Source organism: Acipenser ruthenus, chromosome 18 (genome assembly GCF_902713425.1).
Source record: "Acipenser ruthenus chromosome 18, fAciRut3.2 maternal haplotype, whole genome shotgun sequence".
NCBI classification, from domain to species: domain Eukaryota; kingdom Metazoa; phylum Chordata; class Actinopteri; order Acipenseriformes; family Acipenseridae; genus Acipenser; species Acipenser ruthenus.
Window position 1 is genome coordinate 21,213,081 of NC_081206.1, and position 17,180 is coordinate 21,230,260.

A 17,180-nucleotide genomic window follows, 5' to 3' on the forward strand; every position below is an offset into this window, starting at 1 on the left:
ACACAAACGTCTTCATCGACTTCGCTTCAGAACAGCTTTGCAAATCAACTGGTAGAATTATATTTAAATATCTGTATTAAACAAGATCATATAGATATTAGAATATCCATTTTTATACAAACTCAATTTTTTTCTCAAATTTTAAGAATACTACAAAATAAATTATTATAATTAGCTACAATAAATTACTATAAGAAATACATCATAATTAAATTAAAAAAAAAAAAAAAACTTTTTACTACTAAATAACAAGATCATTTGTTTTAAAAGATCTTAGGAGTATGGGTTTTACCAGGAATCATTAAAAACAAATGGTGGAAAGAATCTTTAACCAAGGCCTGGGAAGGTCAGCTGTCTCATTCTTCCAATCTTTTGCATTTTGATCTTTTCTTTCTTACTATTTTTTAATTTCTGCAAGTGAACAACAGGCCTGAATGATGAGTGCAAAGCAATGTATCGAAAGTGGCTGCTTTCAGCGAGTCATGCTGACACAGTGAGGGGGGGAAGCGCCATGCTGTGCCCTGGCCTAGAGCGGGCCATAACCCAAGGGCTCTGCTATTCTAACCCTTTCACTGATCCCCCTTTCACTGTCCTGGAATATGTGGCTCTGAGCGTTAGTGAACCTCCCTCCAACAGCCCACCCACTTGCACATTATCCCTGCCTGCCCCGCGACATGACATGGAAACAAAGTAGACATTAACTGCTACATTAAACAGAGAAGGAAAGTAATCAGTAACCTGTTATTCTCTTAATAAAGGGAAACACATGCAGTGTGAAACACAGAGAGCTAATCAATAGTGGTGCAAACAATGTAATGTGCAAAACAAATTGCAAATCAATTAGAATCCTTGTTTTCTTTGAAACTGTTCACTATATCTCAGGCAATTACTTGTTCATTAGACCTAATTTAACAGCACCACTACCCTAGCAACAACAGGCAGTGTCTGGCTATCAAAATCCCACAAAAGCAAAGTGACAGCTATTTCTGCCAGTTTGTCTCTATAGCTGTATTTTAAAACAATGTTTAAACCAAAATTCAAAAATTAAAATATTGACTATAGTTACTGGTAAGAAACCAGCTGTTAATTTGTACCTAATGTATCACATTTAGTCTGGGGGGCTATCGGGACAAAATTATTGACATAAAAAAAGGCTTTTACATCCAGTGCATGGTATACACTTCATATAATACAAATACTGTATTGACAGTAGATGACGTTTATTATAGAAAGTTCTTAGAATCATTGCAATCCCCAATTATACTTGAAGCCGTAATAATCCAACTAGAAGGGTGTTAACCAACACCAACATGTACTGTTTAATTCCCTCACCATCATGAATTCTTATACAGTATATAAACACAACAACATAATAATTAACCAACAGACAATGAAAATGACCTAGTGGAAGGCATATTTACCATGTCATAAGGTATACTAGATTCGTATGATTTTTTTTTAACACATTGGGGCCAAAAATGTGGCCATGTCACACATGGGTTGTATAAGGACTACCATGGCTTATTCTGTACAACAAATCAAGTCCATCCATCCCTCTGTCTGCTTGTCTGTCACACTCTGTATGGTGAGCACAACAACCACCTTGATTCAGCACCAATCTTCACCAGGCTTATATCATACACTTCCAGCTTTAAATAGATGGCTATAATCCAATAAAGTCTGTTTTATACAAATAGCTTTTTTTTTTTTTTTTTATATAAATTTAGTCGTTGCCAATTATTTTTATTATTTTCTCCCAATTTGGAATCGCCAATTATTTTATTAAGCTCAGCTCACCGCTACCACCCCTGCGCTGACTCGGGAGGGCGAAGACGAACACATGCTGTCCTTCGAAGCCTTTCTGCTTAAACTGCAGCATTCACACTGAAAACACTAGATGACATGTTGCAATGTTTTGATTGGATTTGCCCTCTCATATGACATAATGCTTGTGCAGTTATTCATACAAAATAAATTTGTCCCTGAACACCAACATGCATAGAATAAAAGTGAATAGAACATAAAAATAGTTCATTTCGTAAGCATTGTACGCTTTTTTGAAAAAAGAAAAAATAATAATAATTACACTTTTATAGAGATTGAAATAGTACTACAGCCACCAGAAATGTCACTTTTGTCAGGGTTCATGATATTTTAACTTATAAAACATAATAGTGTATATCATGGGAGATAATCTGAATGTCAAATGGTATGCCGTAAATGTATTAAACATATATAAAAAGCACTTTCTTTAGGTTGTTAGGTGTTGAATATTGGAGACAAACCTTGAGACATGTATGTATTCCATATGTGTGAATGTGCCTTTGATAACTAAAGACAGATCTTTGGTTTAGCAATAAAAAATGCAGAGTCTTGTTTTGATCCACAGTGGTTCTGCAGCCAAAGACTGCCATCCCTTGCAGTTGCTATAGCATTTTCAAGCACCCCTTCGCCCTTGTCATAAATTATCCTCGAGTGAAACAGCTCAAAAGGGTATCTGAAGCAACTGGATCAAATAATGAATTTCCAAGGCGTCCTGTAGGAGTAGCCACTTATCTTATTTATAGTCCTCTAACGTCGGCCACTCAGTGACCCTGCCATGGGATACAGTGAAAATGTTTCAGTGGCGGTTGCTTATTCATTTTCGTTATTTTCTTGTAATGTGTGTGTGTGTGAAGGGTGGATTGGCAGTATGTGCTCTCCATGATCTAATACATATTGGCACAGTCAAATGAAATGATGCACAAGAGTAGTCAGGCCGAGAGACTCTTGTGGTTTGTCAGTATCTCCATCAAGCTGTGAAGTGTTAACATATGTGATCAGACAGGCAATCAAGTAGGGCCTGATTTGTTGACTAATTAAGCCCAAAGACAACAAGCACTTTAACACCTACAAGTGACAAGTTTAGAGCAAGCAAGTGGAAACTTGAATCTCCCTTTATTTTATGAGACCGTCCTTGCCAAATTGAATGTTGACTAAGTATAATTTGAAGGTACTTGACTTGGGCTGACATGTTAACAATCATTCATCATGTGTTACAATGCAAGACTATGAAGTAGTGCCACTAACACATGCTATATTTGACATATTCACAATCCAATGTTATTGTGTCTAATAGTTAATTAATTTCCCCTTTTTTGGACAACCAGCTACAAATGAAGTACTATTATTTGAATACAGTACAGAGTACATTTTCTGGATTGCTAGTTAACCAGACCACTACCTTGTACCAGGTTACATTTTTTTAAACATGTGTTTGATGTTATATTGGTTTTTCAGAGGCTACAAAGGTTCATAACTGACATGGAAAGCTATGTGCTTGTAGTAGTTTGGGATTTCTTGTGAAGCACCCTCGTTATGGAAAGGGTCAAGTGTTCAGAGAATTAGTTAAGCAGATTACTTGCCGTTGTTCTATGTAAATTAAAGCCATTTTTGTAAAGCTGATTAGCTTACAGTTGATGATAGGACCAGCTGTTCACAAATAAAACTTGCAAATAGTGTATTTTCACTGAGTTTCCCAACAATTAGATAAAAATAACATATTGTTTATGTGACCAGACACAGTCTTCAAATAAAAAGCCAAGGAGCGGAAGTCAAGAACCCTTATCTGGACACAAACATAACCCTGTAAGCAAAGTAAGAGCTTGCCAGACTTTAGTACAAGCTCCAGTGACTTTTCTCCACGAATGCCACCTGAAACACACACACACACACACACACACACACAAACCCACAACCACATGCACGTAACATATTTATAAGCCCATTTCATATTTCTTTGAGACTCTGTTTTTACATATATAGGATAGTATAGCTTTGGCTTGACTTTGAGCTTAGATTGGAACCCAGGTTATTCCTCCCCCCAATCCTTCTGAAGCTAAAACCTTGTTCCACCTTGTCTAACTAACTAACTCAGTCCTATTGTAACTGAGTGCATTCCCATCCAATAGTATTTATATCACAATTGATATATGTTTTACAGAAAGGTGTCAAATGTACCTTACTAGATGAGACCACCAAGTATCAGGTTCTCTGTAGTGCACTAAGGGGATGTGCCCAGGATGTTACAGGTTTATTGGGCTTATAACCTGTCCATTTAACTGACTGGTTTTAGTTTAATGTCAACCATTCAAAGTGCAGTTACAATTTATTAACAAATTATAACCAAATCACCTGTACTTGTAGATTGTAATCCAATCCATGTTGTATGAAAAAATCAAATATGAGATGGCATATTACAAGAAACTTCTTCCACATTGGGAATTTATGTCACAGAACCCCTTGATTGAAATTAATTATTGAATTGCTGAAACCCCTTGATGCTGTTACAGCCTTTTAATTTACTGCACTTTTGTTATTCTGTATTTGCACAACAGTGGTACAGCAACAGCTCTATAGATCAATTGAATAGTTCCCACTGTATGAAACATTAAACGTTACAAGCTTTGAAAAAGAGAAAGTAACATTTTTAAGACGTTTAATACAGTGTTTAATTATCTCCTATTTAAAAAAAAAAAGACAAAATTCCACATTCCATGTTACAAAACAGAATCGACCGCCACTCATATTATTTAGTTGTTTGGTAAAATAACAGGTGTTTCTCCTAAAAATATATATATATATATATAAGTTAATTAAAGATTGGCTTAAACACTTTGAAAAACACTGCACAATATTGTACAATTTCCAGATACATTACTGTGTATTTACAGTGCAGCTATCTATTCTCTAGTGTCACATTTCTAAAGAATAATTGGTGTTCTGTTTTGGTGCTGGTTATGGATTTGTGAAACATGATACAAGAGGGTGAGGTGCTCTTTAACGCAGAATATACTGTCTCAGCGTTCTGGCCTCACATAAAGAGCAAAATCCTCCATCATGGGCACTTTAACACTGCTGGCTCAGGGCCCCTTTTCTGCATTATAACATGCTGTGTTTTGGCAGGAAATCAATAAAAGGAAAATCTGTTCTAATCATCCATACATTTACCATCACAATCAACAATCAAAGCCAAGCCTGGGCTCCTTTATCTGCAGGCTCCAGACTCCCAATTTTCTGCTGTGAAAGGCAGAGTAAATTAGAACCCTCGGTTCCTGTTAGCTGTTCTTAATGGGCCTGATTTGTGAACCATTAAATGAGGTTATGTAAATTGATCCTGAGTAGAACGCGAGCTCACAGGTGACAGGTGCAGCAATTCCAAGGGACAAGACCACAACAAAATTTTGACGCGACTGATAGTCTGGTCAATTAGGAATGGAAGGAATATTTTCTTTATTTACTGCAATTTTATCCTCACATATGTATTATGATAAACAAAAAAGCAATCCTCTCAAGGCAATTGCATTTTTTACATTATATCTGTTGTTTGATTATTTATTTACTGACAACCTAAGACTCAGCATCTCATGTATGTTTGTAAGTGTTGGTACCTCTAATCAAGTTGAGAGTATATTTCATGCACACTCTTTGCTGTGTCGGGTCAGACATACAAAGAGTGCAAGAGAAAATACACTCTTAACTTGACTAGAGGTAGCCACCAACACTTATAAACATATTATGTCATTAAATTTAAATGAAAAACAGACAAAAAACTGATATTAACATATTTAATCTGTTTATGTAGATTCTATTGTAGTTTAAACATTTAGAATTCTTGGTCAACTGACATTGCCAGTGCAAGATCTACACTCTCAGTAAAAAAAAGGTACAGTTACTGCTGACAGGTTCCAAGTGCCTTATAATTAACAATGGGGTCTTGCTACTTCATAAATGTACTGCTTGGTGGACAGAAGCACAAGATGATTAAATGATCCCCCTACTGAGGGCAAACCCTGTGTGTGTTGTCCTGGTGGTAACATGATAGAATCTTGCCTGCAAATGATCTGGACTGTTGTTGTGAGGGCTTGATGTGTACATGCTTCCCCTCTCTTGTTTTTTTGTCACTCTTCTCTTTCTTCACATAGTTCTTTACATGTGAGTGAAGGGTTTGCTGGGGGTGATATATCCAAGGACAGAGGTCAGGACAGCTTGTACGGTTATGCAATGCATTATAAGCAGTACAGATTCAACGACACGCTCTTGTGGGACAGCAACACAATGGCATTCACACGAACGGAGGTTTGTCTTGATCAATGACGTTCATTTTTTTTGTCTTTAATAAAACTGATTAACAACCTTCCCTTTCATATGCTCTTCAGTAAATGAAGCTTGCCTGCTCACCTATCTTATGGGTCACAAGTTATAATGCTACATATTAGAAAGTAGAATTAGAAGTCTTATGTAATCTTGTTGAACTGTGTATGCTGAATGTATACCATACTATAAAATACTATAGAACATACTTCTATGTCTCCATTGGTATCCGGGGCAGTACTGCAATTATGAGAACATAAAAAATGCACAGTGAATCTTTTCAAGTTCTTTCATATTCTTTCTACTGTGTCCTGAAAATAAATTCATATATAGGCACCACACAGCACAACTATACATACTGAGCTGGGGTGAAGGGTTACTAATAGAGCTTCTTCAGATTACTACATTAAAATATGAAAATGCAATGCTTCCTACTGTGCATACTAACAACAGCACTGCCTATTGTCAACCGTTGGCCAAACAAAACCAGCCTGCATTTTCATGGTCTCTGAAGTGCTAAACAGTACTTAGGATTACTTTCATCTTATACCATTCAACTTCCTTCTCAAATTATTTGGTCTGACCAAACATTGACTTCAGTCTAAACTAATATTGAAAGAGCTAAGAGACAGGGTGTATTTACTGTATCCAACTATAAGCAAATACAAGAATTCCGCTGTTACATTTTTATAAAAAAAAAATTAAAAAGCCCCATTTACTCACCTATTTGTGCTTTTCTTTCCTTAAAATCTTATACTCCTGTCACAAATCCACAAGCATAGTTGATAAAGAAATCCCAGGTGAATGTAGGACCACTGCTGAGTGTGAAATGGCTGCCATGTTTGCCTGCTGTAGTTACTGTATCTTGCCCTGCCATTGCTTGATAATTAATGTACAGTTTAGTAAATTGTTATCATGCTTATTATTTTAGAATGCTTTTATTTAAACGCTTATAAGATGCTTACTGTGTAACAACTACTATCAAATTATCGGATTAAAATAAACAACACCATAGGAATAAGTGGAAACTACAGTATAACGTTTGGTAATCATAAAGGCATTTTAATTGTGCAATGGGTTGGGCCCTGGGCTTCCACTGTATACAACTATGTCTGGATTGTGAAGATGCTATTTTTTAAGTAATAAGAAGCATAATTTGCATTTTATATTTTACATACAAATATTTAAAATATTTATTTTAATGGAGTTTCATATATGGGTTTCATTGATTAACATGAGGACAACGCATTTTTTAAATATGTCAAGAAAGGGAAACGGGTAGTTTTATTAACAATTAATAAGGTTTATGAAATATTGAAATGAAGATTGAGTTACTGGAGCTGAAATAATGTGATTCGTTTGTGTGTTGAAGCACTGTAGATGGTGGTGCTCCTGGAACAGTTTGTTTCAATAGTTTGTGTGTATATGCTCCTGGAGCCATGCATGTACCCGAAGCATTTTGTGTAAAATAAATGTAAAATAAAAAGCCAGATTTATCAAACAACATGAAAGCAGAGACTGAGCTAAGTGGACTGTAATGACTTTAGTTCCCTTCACAATTTTCAGCATTATTTATGATTATATCAGCTGCAGGTCTTGGGGGCACACATTTTCCCACTGGCACAGCTTTAAGGACCACTGCATTAAATGATAGAGAATTGCCCATAAATGCATTTTCATACTGCAGGAATTAAAATTAGCACGCCTACTCAGCTATCCACCTGCACACCACCACGCTGATGAGCTCTATGACACTTCAAAAGAAAAGGGAGTTTGAAGAGACAACATTTCCCATAAAACAAACAAAACAGGTAAACAACTGGATATGAGTATGAAGAAAATGAAGGATGTCAATGAAACTATCATGATGAGAATCAATGTTTGGCAAACAGCTTGCAGCGATGGCCAAAGGCTCTGCATCGCCTTATAGAATTAACTTATTTTGCTTCATAAAGTCGAATGAAACCTGATAAGGTTATGATAATATATTGAATTAAAAACTTTCGGCCATAATGTTACGTTGACATATTGTATTAAAAAACTTTTGGCCATAGCTGTATATCAAGCAGCCATTAGTAGCAATAGCAGGCTGTAATAATAATGTGCTAACTAAATCATCCCTCTTCAGCACTGACACAGATCTGATTCAAGTACTCTGTGTTTACAGTTTAAAAGCATAAAGCGTATTACTTCATCAACAGTGTTCTGACACTGCGGTGTGCTCTTCGACCACAGGGGGCTACATGGGATTCTTCTCCCCTTTGATGTGAGTGCTCAATGCTTTTATTCCTGAAGTTTGTGCATATTCACTGACATACATCAAACAATCATTTTTTTATATCTTTAGGGTTAAGTGCTCTCTTGTATTTCAGCAATAAATGATTTTCATTAAGTATTGTTATTGAACATCTACAGGCTGCACTGCGCAATGATTATGTTTGCACAGCCTCGGGTAATGGACCTATCTGATTAGCACTGCGACCTGGGGGAGAGCAGCTTAAAAAAATGTAATAAAATTAATAGCTGATTGACACTGTTAAAGGGAGACCAAAATATTTGATGTTTCCATTAGGCGATTAACCCGTTTTGGAACAATGACACAAGTAGTGGCTGTAAATGATGTTGCTAAAGTACTACAACAACCAAAATAATAATGATAAGGAATAATGTACATCCCTCTGTACATAATAAGACAGGGTCACCAGAAATCCAAGCTGAAATTACGGCCTTATATGTGGAGGGTGTTGTGTAGTGTCTCTTATAGTATCTCAATAAATGTGTATATTGGATAAATATTTGTCATTGTTGCAGCATTTTCTTATCATAAATAAAAATAATTTGAAATAATAATTCTGGGAGTCATTTTATTCTGCTGATTTTGTCGGTTGGTTTGTAGATTGTTCTGAGGTGATGTAAGTGAAGACATTTTTGTTTATTAACTACAGGAGGGTATTATTTTACAGGATTCGAGCTGCCACTGTAAACTCCAATAGTTTACTCAGACATAAGCATTTACCAGTACAACTAAGACGGCTACTACTGCTGCTATTACTAATAACAATAATATACACTGAGACATTTACAAAAAGTAAGTGATGAAGTTCAAACCCTGAACAATTCTCAAAATGAGGTCATGCGCATACCCAGAAAAGTCTTATAGGTCAAAACATATTTTACTGATTATGCACATGTAACATGGACAGTCCAATTCTAGAAATTGCATTAAATGCATTATATTTATATGAAGAAAAAAGAAGTGTGACCAATTTGTGTAAGTTTCTTTTCTTTCTTTTTTTTAATTAAAATGGGCATGAATGATCAGACTTTAGTTGTAAAAGACAATAAAGTCTGATAAAATGGGGTAATAAAAAAGGTACTAATCCTGTCTGTATTTTGTGTAAGAGGTAGTCAGCAAGCAGCAAGGCTATTATACAAAAATAAGAGTGGCTGTCTATTTTATTAAATTTTTAACCATAGATTTAACCAGAAGCAGGACAGAGTGGAGAAATACATTCATGTACAAGGAGGCTTTCACCTGCACCTACCTACTGCCTGCCCTTTGAAATCATGCTTTGAAGGTCTTGTAAAATTCACTGAATTTCGGTCTTTGGTCTTTCAAAATACGTGAAAGTATGGCCTGAAATGCTAGGTACACTAAATGCTGTAGTTCTGTGTCTTTCATCTCTGGAGGCCTGGGTTTGAGACCTTAGTCAACCTGGCCATCACAAAACCACATCATTCAGTATTATTTGAAAGACTCTTGAGAAAAACCCGGGGGTTGTACAGATCAGGATTGATATATGCTTACAGAGCATTGAGGTAAGCCTATATCCTCATAGCCAGTGCTTTTGCATGTTTCATTATCTACTTTTAAAAATACAGTTCGCTTGGTAAAAGCACTACCTTTTGGAGTTCAGGGTGAGCCATGCGATCATAGTTCAGTCCTACTCGAGTCAAGTCCCTGATCTGGGCCAGGACATGAGGAGCACTACTTCGACCTCTGTGCTCACACAGGGTTAGCAAGGAAAGCAGTCTGTCAGCAGTCTGATGTGTCCAGGCTGGGGCTCATGTTCTGGGATCAGTAATTTGGTAATCTCCATTGTTTCGAGTATCTTTATCTTCATAATGAGAGGATCTTGCACTGCAGTAGGTAAATCCGAAGGTAAATCATTAGAAAGTCAAGTAGACAAACACTTCGGTGTTCTATTGCTAAAATTCCGATTGAGGGTTTTGAAGTTAGATGAAAAGAGGTGGTACAACGCTGAACCAGCAAAAGCAGTCAAAAATGCATTTGCATCATAAGGTCGAAGCTAGAACAAAAGTCAGTAATTCAGTGATATAGCCTGAATGCAAGGCATGATTTTTACATATCATCATGTAAGCCTAAAAGTGATCAACATAATAGAGAGGAGCTGTTTTCCATTTCATGCATTTTTTATTTGATATTTTTCAAGGTTGTTTGTGTTTAAAAAGGTGTCAGGGTGATCATATTCTGAAATGTAATAAAGGCCATAGTTAAAAGAATGTCTTTAGCATTGATTCTCCTTTTTTACTATTAATCCTGGAATGATGGGTTCAAATAGGCGAATCTTTTAAATCAGCCAGTAATGTATTTCATTGTCGTGTCTAAAAAAAGTATGAAAAAAGGAGATACAAAGATATGAAATCTTCTTGCTGGAAATGGTAATTAATGGTTCTCTGATGGCATTATAATGTGATAATAGCTTCTGGATTCACAATAGGTTTCTTAATTGGATCTTAAATCTGCTACCTTATTGGGGAAATATCTACTCTGCATTCACAAAGCTTTCCTGCTGTGTGCTGAGCACAACTGCTCACAACACTGCGCTATAGTAGTGGTTGATCTTCATTTCCACTGTGAGTGAACAGAAAATTAGATTTATTCCATTATTGCCATCACCTGAAAATTAACCAAATAAACCATAAAAACAGCAATATACTCATAGTCTGTTGACTGGGGAAAGTTGAAAATCCAGATGGCCCCTGAAGAGCCAGTAGCCAGTTGAAATTGAGATTTGTGACTGACTTGAAGAAATTGTAACGGGCTAAGCTGACTAGCTGAAAACAAAAATGCAACTTCAATTTAGCTGAAGATTTTCAACAGACTACTTCAACTTAGATGTGACAATGCAACAAAAAGATAAACAAACACATACGAATGTATTGTGAATCATTTGAATTATTTGAATTATTTTTACTTGTGTCCACATAGTGACTAGCAAGGTGTAAATCATTGACCTAAGGTTTTGGCTAGCCTGGTCTCGCTCTGTGATATCTGTTGCACCGTACAGAAATGATTGCATTGCACACTAAGACATTGTTATTATATTTGTTTTCATCGGTATGCTGAAAGAGTGTCTACTATATATTTAAAGTGCTCACTAAAATAACCTGAACTGTACGCAATTACAGTATGAAAAAATAACCACACACAGGCTCTGAGATGTACTGTCTAAAATGGTTGTTAAACGTTTTAAAATCAATCTGGAGATTAAACAACAGTATATCAACAGTTATTGTTTATTATCTATACATCTTTAGCCCCAAACTCAAAAAGCATATCTTAATCAATATCATAGAGCACACCAGTTTATCCGCATAACATAGTTAAATAAAAGTCTGATCTATATTGTGACCCTTGACTGCAGTAATATCAACTGCTATCAGCAGTAGGGCTACATAAACACAGCATGTCATGTTTCAGGGAAATCTTTCAGCGCAAAGTAAAGGTACAGTTAGGCAAAACAAAAAGCCAACCGACAGAATGTTAGCAGAAGCTGGGAAGAGGCAGTCACCCTAGCAACCAGTAGCAGTACTCAGTCAGGGTTGGTTAAAATGTTTGCAGAGTTGAAAAAATATGGCAGCGGTTTACGACTTAGCCTGGCGTTTACCAAATACAACTGGTGGCACCTCCGGGGTCTAAGCTCTTGTAACTGTCATGTCTCATTAAACCATGCTGGTCAGTAGCTGACAAAAACCAAAAACCAGGTGGAGACGTCTCCCAATGTTCTTGATACCAGATCGATATAAAATCCACCCTCACCCTTGGGAGTCAGACCACTCTCAGGGAGGCCATGTGAAGATCTAACCCTCTATGAGGACCAGCTCTCTATTAGATATCCCTTGTTAAAGAGGAAACTTCATCAAGAAGAGTTTTCAAGAGCAGTTGTAGATTCCTCCGGTCAAGGCTCTGCATTATTGCATGGACAATGTATCCTCTATGTTACTACTTTGTGGCTAGTGGTGAGGTGGAAGGGAAGCATAGAGAGTATACAGAAACAAACACAAAACTAAAATATACAGCTAAAACTTGAACTAAAACAGCTAAAATATACACAATAATGTTAATTTTCTATTAGCAATTTTACTAAAACACAGGAGGTTAAACAGGGAAGCTTATGATGTTGATAAACAACATTGCAGCCCAGAAAGGGGACGTCTTTTATTCAAAATATTAATAACATTTCACAGGAAACGTCTGCAGTATAGAGCTGATTTTTTTTTACTTTTGAAGACATTTTATATGGCACCTGCCCCTCATAGGAGATGGATGGAAAGTGGTGGAAAGCAGCTGCAAGCACCAGGGATCCCTAATTGGCTCATCTGGTAAAGGCAAAAGCACAAAGTGTGCAGGATGAGTCATGCAGTCACAAGAGCACAGGTTGGAGCACATGCAGGCTTGAGACAGAACATTGGCAGTGGTACAGCGGCTCCTACTTGCCAGGTCTGGCCTTTTTCCGCCAGGGGTTGTTAGCCCATCGACATCCAGCCAGTCCATTGAGGGGCAGGTCAATATAACAGCTACCCCTAGCCTAGAACAGGAACAGAGCCTAGGTGGGAATACTCTCAGCTGCCTCAGTCTTGCCTTACTCTGCAAGCAAATGAAGTTACTTAGGTCAAGGTGGTAGAAGTGACTTATGGTGGAGAAAGGAGCAAAATGGCAAGAACACAACCCATCGAAAAATGATGGATGTGTAAAAATAATGTTTTTTTTTTGTTTTTTTTTTGTATGTTGTACATACGTGCTGGAAAAGAGCCATCTTGTCCAAGCTAAATGACTGACTTCAACGCCGGAGGTCTTTTTTTTTTGTCCATAGACAGAACAGAAAGGAAAATAAGAGAGCCTTTGGATTTCTGCAGGTGGCTGATATGCACCCTGAGAGAGCTGCCACGATTAGCCTTTATCTTCACAAGTTTACATTAGCCTTTGTCAGAAGACCATCAAAAAATGATGGTCTTTTAGGGCATTGACAGGCTCTAAGATTCCAACAACAGCCAGTGACATCTGCCAAATGTGACTGAGGAGTTCAGCTCTCCATCAGTTAACTATTTTACCAGCCGCTGACACATAGACAAACCCAAGGAGCCCGACCCGGAGAAAGGGTGAGGGCTCTACAATGCTCTCCGATACATTCAGTGTGTGCCTGAGTGCTACCACTGGCTTATACAAGCTTTCTATAGCCTGAGTTAGTAGTAGCGTGCCTCTGTGGGGGCCCCTGTTCCACTTAATTTCCCTATCTGTATAATGTTGCATATTCTTACACAAGCACTGTGCATTTTCCTACCTTTATTTTTAAAATGTTTTCTCATTAACCAGTTTTAATTGTCGACCACATTAAATGCCAGAATAACAAAGCTTGGTAACTTGAGTAAATCTCCCATTAATAAAGCTTTGAAACTAAATAAGCAAGTTTGCGCATATTCAACAACGCAAATGTGCAACACAGAACAACACACGTTGAAAGGCAACAGTGAGGACATCTACTAAAATCCACTTACCAAGTTCTGAAAATCAGGCCCTAAATTAGTATACAAAAAGTAACCACTAACTATTAAAAAGTACAGATTGTTGCCAGCGCTTAAATGATAAGGTGTGGGTAATTTACACATAATTGAAATAGCAATATTGGTAATTATGATCATCCAATAATGACAATGTAAAGACAGAAATCTTGTATCCATTGTGTGGTTTACGCATATGGAGTGGGTAGATATTAACTTGAATTTAGAAGCTTTTTTCTTGCTATCTAAGCAAGTAGTGTAAACCCTGCTAAAAAGGACACTTCTTTGAGAAAGTCTGAGGTCTGACACCTGCACTGTAGGTTAGGTGACTTGCGTGAGAATGTTCTGTGCTACCTAAAAAAAATAATGGAATTAGCTGGAAGCTTTGGAAGCATTTTCATTTTTTCTGGGAGGTTAGGAATTAGACACAGTGTGAAAAAATGACAAGTGTACAAGCACCCCCGCTGAATACCACACAGCAAAACCTATTTGAATTCCTTAAAAAAATATTAACTCTAGCATAGTGCATTACAGAGTTCAATTGTAAAGTTTTTCTTCCCTAATCGTTCTTTATTATTACCCTCATCAGCCTCTTCGCTATATAAAAAAAAAATGGTCTGAATAGCCAGGGAAAAGTTTCCCACAGTCAACGGCTACAGAAGCACACCATTGTCTTTTCCTTACTCCCTAGTTTGATGGACAACATTTTTATAAATGGGTAGCTAGCCTGTCAATGCTTTCTTGTTGAAAAGGCAAAGGAAGGGAGAACAGATTCTGCCAATATCTGACAAAGCTGTTAACACACACACACACATACACACACAAAAAAAAACAGGCATTCACACAGACAGCTGCCTCACGGACCTACACAACACAGGTGTCTTTAAGCAACATACCCCCTTTTCCCATTCATGTCTGAAGGAAAGCTATGTAGAAAATACCTGGGAAAGGAGCAGTCTATTGAGACCTGCTAAATATCTGTCTCCCAGGATTGGGGAAACACGCACAGGACAATTGCAGGCACACAAAAAAGCACTGAATTTGTTAACAACCAGGCGGTTACCAATTAGTTCCCCTTGCCTCTTCATTTAGTCGATTTGAGCTCTATCAAGAATACTTGGTCACCTTTTTGGAGAAAAAAAAAGCACAGATTATGACATAATGATACAAGCACAAACCTTCACTTAGATGTGACCCATTATTTAAACTGTAACAGTTAGTTTCTTTTACCATGTCTGTTGCAGTTTGGTGTTTGGTGTATTTAATCTATTTATATTCTCATCATCAGTGTTTTGTACCACACCTTCATATTATCTGTTACTTCAAAATTACAGTATATATATATATATATATATATATATATATATATATATATATATATATATATATATATATATATATATATCCAGTTTGTGTTAATCTCCCATTAATACTGTGCGCACGCACACTCTGGTGCACATGTTGTACTTATGTGTCCAGACATGACTTTAAGAACTCCATTGATGTGACCAGGATGAGATGACTAACTGGAGATGATACAACGTGGATCTAAACAACTAAAAGAATATATTCGAGAGTAATAAAAAAATAATAAGAAAGATAGATTGAAATCAATAAGCACGAGAAATGAGTCCATGAGAAGCTTTTAAATGAAAGAAAGATAGCTGCAGTTCTGAGGTTATTCATTGTGGATTCTATCTAATACTCCTGTGTCCTTGATTCTCTTGCACATTAATCCTGCAACAGCTTCCTTTTCTACACTCTAAAACGTGAATATCCTTGATGTCAAAGGTATCTTTTAGAAAAATATGAAAGATCTGCAGCAAATATTGTTATGGCTTATACACAAAGGGTCAGTTCAATTTATATAGACAAGGCTAAATCCAATGTGTTCTTTAAAACACTAAATCAGACCCTCAGTGACATTTTTGCAATGAAATGCACAAAAGAGACTCACATGCACTCTTGGATGCCCAATTTTTAATAACTTTAATACATACATTTGACATTTCCCAATGGTGGAATTTAGATTTGCAGCTGTTTTGATCAATGTAAAACAAAGTACAGAGGGTTAGATGTATCAAGATCTTTACACCAAAATACAATTTTTTTTCCTAATTTGGTAAAAAGAAAGGAAAAGAAAAGAGGAATCTGTTTCTGGTTCAGGAGTATGACCATAACACTGCTCCACAACTGCTTCATAATCTCTTTATCAGGGCTGGTGGAAAAGATCTTCTGTGAACAGTGATTATTTTATTAATTCCCAGAAATAGAACTTCATGGTTTCTTTACACTGAAGACCTCCTCCTGAAATAATTTGTCTGCTGTATCGAAAGGGCTGAGTTATTATGTACAATTCACCTAGTCCTTACCTCTTACATTATAATGCATGACAAATTACTAATGCTAGAATTGGGTTTAAATGGTTGCTACCTATTACCAGTAAATATACCAGATACAATGTTGTCAATCCCCCACAGCCATTAACTGAATTTTGGTCACAAGTGAGGTTTTGATAAGAAAGAGGGTTAACAGCATTATTATTACATACTGGTATATCACAAAAAAACATGTTAATCAAACAGCCAACAGTTAAAAGTGAAAGAAGAACTTCATATTTCACTAACTCTGCAAAAAGACACTTCCTAGCTTTGGAAAAAGAAAACCCTACTAAAATGGATTGGCAATGCCATTCGGTAATCTTGAACTACAATAGCCCTAGTGCTATTCAGGAACTATGAAGCCCGCTGTTAGTGTCTTATATGGAGAAAAAGTCATAATGTTTTAGGGGCATATCTAAAATTAGGGCTGGTTTACTGGTATGTTGTGTTGTGTTGATTTGAGTTCATTTTCCTAAACAGGTCTGCAGTTTTTAAAGAACTTAGCACAGCCATAGACCATGTTTCTAGGTGGCAGGTAACCTCATAAACCAAGAATCCAATGAAAATGGATACAGACTCAACACAGTACCCATTGCTTGAAAGGAATAGTTGAGGCACACTATCGGGACTTTGTGAGAAAGCTTGTACTATTACTGTGTAATGCCTGGTATATGAATATATAGTTATCTTTAGTGCTCAGTGCTTATGAACATTTTACAGATTGACTATATTTATCCAATTGATGTTCCATTCCTCCTCCATTAAAGTGCCCATTTTAATATTGGAAATCATAAACAGCACCAAATGTAAGATGCTTTTATAGAACCACCATAAACTGGAGTAAAAGCTAAATCTGGACAATAA